The 7,500-nt window shown below is 35.6% G+C and overlaps 1 protein-coding gene across 2 annotated transcripts in view; it reads right to left on the bottom strand.

Annotated features, from left to right (window-relative positions):
* REG (proteasome regulator gamma) overlaps positions 1 to 7,500 on the bottom strand; it is a 339,216-nt gene that overhangs the window by 331,231 nt on the left and 485 nt on the right. The window lies entirely within an intron of this gene.

Below are 7,500 nucleotides of genomic sequence, written 5' to 3'. Positions count from 1 at the left end.
ACATCCAGCAAGTGAGATAGCGTGGGGAAGATAAGGGATAATTGGGGTGTAGGGATGTTCCATTCGTTGCTGGTGAGCCTTTTGTATACATATATGAAACTGCAGTTTGTCTCAATGTGGCTGTAATCATTACCGGTACCTTTTCTTTTCTTGGAAGCCATCTTTATAAAAGGGAAACGGCTTAATGTTGGAAAAGGGAAAAGGTACTACATGTAAAATTTGTGACAAATCTTACCATATATATATATATATATATATATATATATATATATATATATATATATATATTATATATATATATATATATATATATATAACATATATATATATATATATATATATATATATATATATATATATAAACATATTAGAGGATAGTGACAGATGATGCTATCCTTCCAATTTTCAAATATAATCAACATTTTGGGATGAGGTTCCTAGCCCAAAGTCCTTCTTTATCCCCCACCGCAACAAACTTCAGTCAAATAACTACCAGGTAGATACTTCACTGCTTGGGAGTTACTGTATATACTCATTGCTCTAGACTCACGCAACACTCTCCCTTAACCTTAAAGAGGTGGACCTCCTTCGATTTTCATCAGCTTTCTACATTGTTTACCACCCCCAGCCATAATAACTCATACTCCCCCCCTTCCCCCCAAAACCAAAGGGCTAATCTTTCTCGTTTCATCGGACCTAGCATACGGAAGAAAAATTAATATCAACTTGCCGTTCAATCGACCTCTTGATTTTTAAGCAGTTACTTATTTAATCAGTGGAATATGTTGCAAAATGTGACAGAAACGCATTTATAAATGCTATTTAATAAAATAATACACGAATAACTTTGCTATTAAAAAGTCTGCCGCGAGAAAAAAATGAAAATGGAAAATTCCAAAAAAAATAAAAAAAATAAATAAATAAAATGAAATGGAAAGTAAAAAGTAAAGTAAGGGAATACAGTTTTTTGGAAAAGGGCTTGTTTTCTGATATGTAATTTCTCACGTCATGCAATTCGCTACGCAATTTTTCAATACTTCGTTTGTTGACAACGCTGTTAGCCTATATGCTGCAGACCATATACGTACACGATATTTCTATATATTATATATATATATATATATATATATATATATATATATATATATATATATATATATATATATATACATATATACATATACACAGTATGTTTGTGTGTTTGTGTGTGTGGATGAACCACCTATGCAGAAGATTTCCACAACATTAGTCGATTCGTAGACATTCACAGAAGGTTCACCGGTAGAGGATCAAACCCCCCCAATACACACTTAGCCGGTCACCTTTATTTTGCAAGCTTTCTCACGTTTTCTGGGTAATAAGGTCCTTCTTTCCATATCTCTTTCATGACATCTGTCCAAGCCTTTATAATTATTTGTCTCCACGTTCCTCTTTTTATCGTCATCCATTCTCCCGACATGTACATACCACTTCAAAGTACTCTCACCCATCCTTTCACCAACCTTAACCTATTTATCACTTGTACAAGTCTCACCATTTTCAGTCTTCAATCGTTATTACACCATAATCACTCTGCACACGCTTCGTCTAGAAAGCTTTAAATTTCTTTCCTTCATCCGTATTCAGTGTCCACACTTCACTCCGATTGGGGATGAGCTGGCTCAACAATCCCTTCACACGGATTCCCGCCTTCCATAGACAATGTAACTCTTCCCAATAGCTTGGAAAGAGCCATCCTTTCTTGCATTGCGTTCTGTGACTCATCTCATCTTACCATTATCTGTTGCATATACACTAAAATACTCGAATCTAACACTCAAATACTCATACTGAAATGCCCATATCTGTCCTCAAATTCCCACATGAATTAACGACCTCCATTGTGTCAACTTTCTATTCAATGATTTATCTTCCTAGTTTCAGTTTTCCTTTATATCCTTATGTGTGTGTGTGTATTTGTGTGTGCGTTTTTGTGTTGTGTGTGTGTGTGTGTGTGTGTGTGTGGCTGGTAACCTCACCCCAAAATCCTAGCACACAACAGAAAGAGTACGAGTATCAATCTCTTAAGGCACGGTTGACAAAGGAAAAAGTTGTGCATGTGAGTGTATGTAGCCTATGTATGTGCTTATACACAAACATACATATATATATATACATATATATATATACTCTATGTGTATACACATACATACATATATATAAACATACAATATTATATATATATATATATATATATTTATGTATATAGTATAAAACGTATGGATGTGGTAACCCCACTACCCATATTTGGAACGTGCAACCAGCCAAGCTGGGTACAGTATCTTAGCGATGCATTGGTCAACTTGTGTTTGCTAGGTTCGTGAATCGTTCTCAGCATGCCACCCAACAACCCACCAGCCCGCCAAGCTTTAGGGGGGTACCATCGTGTCTGCTGGGTCAAGAAAGAAGGATTGGGGTGGGGGGTGGGGAGGTTGGGGCTAGAAAGTTCACCTTTAAAGACTAACTTAGAGCGGTGTCACAAGGCATCTTTTAGCATCTTTCCGCTAAACTTTTGGACCAAGTAGCTAATAACAGATTTATTCCCATGGTATGGCGTTCCAAATTATCCTAAATTTGCGACCGAAATTAAATTATCTTAGTTCTCGTCGGCGTGATGTCAGTGCAGCAAATATACGCAGCTTCGATTGTATAAAAAAAAACACGAAAAATTAGATATCAAAATAAATACCGCAAAAGAGGCGTATGGTAATTAAATACAAGTTACATATATTCACAAATATCGCTTCGTGTCGAATTCACAGTTCCTTTGGAATAACCTACACCACAACAGAGTTATAACGGATAACGGGCCAGGTTCAAATCTTTGGCCGGGGACCAAGCACTTATTAATGGACAATTTAATCTGAGTCAAGTTATTCCCAACAAGTGGCGAATTCGATATTCAACGAATATTTGTAGACTAATATTTGTGAAAAAAAGTCATGCGTCTCTCTCACATATATATAAATTACTATATAGCCTATGAGAGAGAGAGAGAGAGAGAGAGAGAGAGAGAGAGAGAGAGAGAGAGAGAGAAATTAACGAATTTATTCCTTTGCATCTACAAAAAAATAAAATAAAATAAAATAGAATCCCAAGACAAGATTTCAAGTCTGCAAGCATTATGACCTCACAGTTTAGAGGGGAATTTAGATACACATTTTCATGATGTTTTTCAAATCTGCTCGATCGCCGAAATACTAAATTTCCACCGCTGCAGAGAAGCAAGCAGACCAACATCCTAAAGTTCTAGGGTGAAAACAAGTGCGCTACTGAAGAAAGTAATGGCCTAGAACCAAAATGGTTATACTCGAATTATACTTCCAATACAAGCTAAATACTTTATGCTAATACTTTAAGCTTATATTAATTACACAGTGTATCGTAATTCTACTGTAATCCCAAGTGAATTAGAAAAAACATGTATTAATTGGATTTCGCAAAGTAAACGTGGCTTGGATTGGATTCTACACTAACCATAGACCCATATTCTCATAACCCACCACTCCGATACCTGCTAGTATATATCCATTTCAAAAGCAACGAGCGAATCTGCCATCTCTTACGTAGTTGGTCACATTTCAACCTCCCATCATTTCTTTCTTCCTTTTGAAATGAATTAAACACGGTTATCTGATTGCCCTTCCCTTCTGAACTTGCAAAATGAAAGAAAAAAAATGTGCTGACGCATCGCCATGTCTATTAATAATTTTACCCTTCTGATATACATTTTGCCTTTAGGTTCTCTTACTACAATTAATATACAAAGAAAACAAACTTCGCTCGTCTCGTTCTCATTTAAGTCTCAACCTTTTAGTTTTTAAGCAGCTTACAGTACACAGTATTGAAAATATATGCACAGTAATTTACCAACAACAGGTCGACTACATAATTCTGTAATTAAGATGCTGTCGTATAAACTTCAGATTTTCAATTGTTTTCGTCATAACAATAAAGCTTCGACGATAAAGATACTTATTGCCTGAAATAAGTTTAAAACAATAATTATCGTAATTTCAAATGATCACTTTAACATCCTATTTCACCAAGGAATTGGAGTTGCAATAATGATAAACAAAATAACCCTACCTTAACACGTACATATTTCAAGGTATCTCAATTTCTTTGCCTCCCGACTTGTTTCATATAATACTTTGAAAGATAAATCTAACTTGTCTCTGCATGAAAGTAAAACACAACAAATAATAATATGCACTAATGCACACTCCACCACTTTTAAGGTTGATTAGGCTTTTTGGCGATAATAGGAATTATCCTTCTGTGATTGGTCCCCGTGAATTTTGAGTGATCACTGGCCGTTTGTTTATATAACCACACGTCCAAAATAATTTAAGAACACCTGGCAAATATATTTGAGAAACTAAATGGAAACCGTGTCTGGGTAGCAAAAACAAATATGAATGACTTTTTCTACAAAAAAAAAAAAAAAAAAAAAAATATATGAGCAAGATCATTCAAAGCAATAAAATTATGCAGGGTCTAATGAAACAAATTTATCTCTCGATCTCCTAGCTGATTATGAGCCAAGTCCTTGATACAGGTCACAAGTTTTATCACCCAATCCTTAAACTAACCTAACTGAATTGGGACAGCCAAATAAGTATCATCTGAAGAGTAACCTAGTGCTGGGACTCTTTGGCTTATCTTTTTGTTTAATATGCAATGTAAGCTGTCACTTGCATGCACTCATGCCTAAGCTTTTGTAAGTGATTACAGTGCCTTAATTATGAAGAAAGCTGTAGCTTATCCATTTGGGTTAGGGTGAGGGGCAGTTATATTTACTAAGTTAAGGGAGCATACAGTATCAGTCTACTGTTAAGCTTTGTTGCCCAGCCTGACATAAGAACCAAACCCTCTCCTGCCTCGTGTGCACAGCTTATTCTATCATGGGTGTCACCAACTACCATCCAGTTTTTCACAAGTCTGCTTTGCATAGGAAATCACATGAACAACTGCACACTTTGTCATCTGTAAACTAAATCCTTGCCTATCATATGGACTATGTATCTTACAAGGTCAAATGCAACCTTCACCCTATTTAACATATGCTAGACACACCCTAGCTTGACATTGGGGTGCATAGCCTACTTTGTCACCTATGAACTACATCCCAGCCTATTATGTGACAGCAGCCTGAATGACAAATTAATTTCTCATTATAGCATCAGTGAATAAACAATAACAAACGTAGTTTGTCAACTCATGAACTACGTGGGGCTAGTAGAACTTTAATGAGGGTTGCAGGTGGGTTCAGAAATGCTAATTTCCCTCATCAGATTGTTCAAGGCTTATGTGGATTGGTTATGTAGGCTAAGGGTAAAGGAAACACCAGACTGTGGCTCCTAGTCTGATATGATGCTGAATACCTAGTAAGTTTCACTTCTGAGTACATCATCATTTAACAAGTTCTGTTTTGGAAGGTCATGAGGGGGTTCTGGGGAGAAGAACCAATCATGTAGAACGTTTTGTGGTAAATGAAATTGAATTGTGAAAAAAGGTACAGGAGTGGTGGTCCTTACACTTCCAGGTAGCATGCTATGTCATATGCAAGCTTAGGCTAGGTTGGGGTAAGTTAGGTTAAGTTACCAATTGGTTTTACATGCTCTTCTTCTCTCTTGTGATAACATAAATGAAATATACTTTTACCACTTGTATATTGGCATATATTATTTCACTACTGCTCTTGCCACAAATCCCACATGTTTTTCCTAGAAGTAACAGTATGTATATAACTTTTGATATAAAACACAAAAGTTTAGACTTATGTTTTCTAACTATGTATCATAAGGGTGTCACTTATTAGCCTGTCACATATGACACAGGCTAATCTGTGGACCATAGCCAGTAATACCATTGTACTAAAGTTTCGAAAAAACACCATAAAATTTTATAAATAGTGACTGAATGATGGCATTTTGGTGATAATTCCATAAATAGTTTATTTTTTGATAAAAAATACATTAGCATTCCAAGTTCTTGAACGCTGGGAGGTAACAAGTGCTTGTAATGCATGCATTATTCACACACGCTTGTTAAAGCTTTTTTATTTGATGTAATATTGATAACACACATGTTGAATTATGTTAACATAATAAATACCTGTTAGTGTTGGGTAATTATTGTGTAGCAATTTTTTGGGAACACGGTTTTCATGGCTCTCTAGACTAGGTTAATTTATGGCTCTCTACATTAGGTTAACTTATGGCTCTTTAGATACGGTTAATTTATGGCTCTTTAGACTAGGTTAATTTGTGGCTCTCTAGATTAGGTCAACTTATGGCTCTCTAGATTAGGTTAATTTATGGCTCTCTAGATTAGATTAATTTATGGTTCTCTAGATTAGGTTAATTTATGGACTCTCTAGATTAGGTTAACTTATGGCACTCTAGATTAGGTTAATTTATGGCTCCCTAGATTAGGTTAACTTATTGCTCTCTAGATTAGATTAATTTATGGCTCTCTAGACTTGGTTAATTTATGGCTCTCTAGATTAGGTTAATTTATGGCTCTCTACACTAGGTTAATTTATGGCTCTGTAGATTAGGTTAATTTGTCTCTCTAGATTAGGTTAACTTATGGCACTCTAGATTAGGTTAATTTATGGATCTCTAGATAAGGTTAACTTATTGCTCTCTATATTAGATTAATTTATGGCTCTCTAGACTAGGTTAATTTATGGCTCTCTAGACTAGGTTAATTCATGGCTCTCTAGATCAGGATAAGTGTGCCCAAGGGGGTGATCTCGCCCCCAGCCAAGCAAGGTTAGGTTAGGGAAGTTTAGATTAAGATGCATTTTTGAATTTTATTCTGATTCATATGGTACTCTAGGTTAGGTTAAATGGGGGGAGGGGAGGGTTTCGATGGCAAATACCATGACCAAATAATTATCTGGTAGCTTCGGGATACTGGGTCACGATGCATCCTCTTACTATTCAGGCTACATTTTCATGCTATGCAGAATTCCTTGGTTTAGTAATATAATGACCTAAGCATTTTCTTTAATGACCTAAGCATTTTCTTTATTATTTTTTTTAGTTATAATGACTTAGGAATCTTTTTCATTATTGTAAATTCCGTATTTCCTGTTTTTCTTACACTTGTTGGTTGACAATCAAAAAAAAAAAAAAAAAATCGGCTCTTTCCCACAACTGTTGAATGAAGAAGAGGAAAAGTGTTTAAACCAACAAAATTATTTTAATAATATAAAACACATGATTACAAGTCGGAAAAATACTATAGTATCATAGTAGTAGCCTGACACTGCAATTACATAGGCCTAATACAGACTGTCGGATTCCAACTATGTAGCCCTGACCTGTTATCAAGGTGATTTACCCTACTGTACATGTGTACAGTAACCCATCTTGTCACTGGGGTATCATACCCAAGTCTGTCACACCTAAAAAGGCACCATCTCTGTATATGGGTACTAGGCTAGGC

This window comes from Macrobrachium rosenbergii, chromosome 56, assembly GCF_040412425.1.
Source record: "Macrobrachium rosenbergii isolate ZJJX-2024 chromosome 56, ASM4041242v1, whole genome shotgun sequence".
Taxonomy (NCBI): domain Eukaryota; kingdom Metazoa; phylum Arthropoda; class Malacostraca; order Decapoda; family Palaemonidae; genus Macrobrachium; species Macrobrachium rosenbergii.
This window is presented reverse-complemented; position numbering and strand designations above follow the sequence as displayed.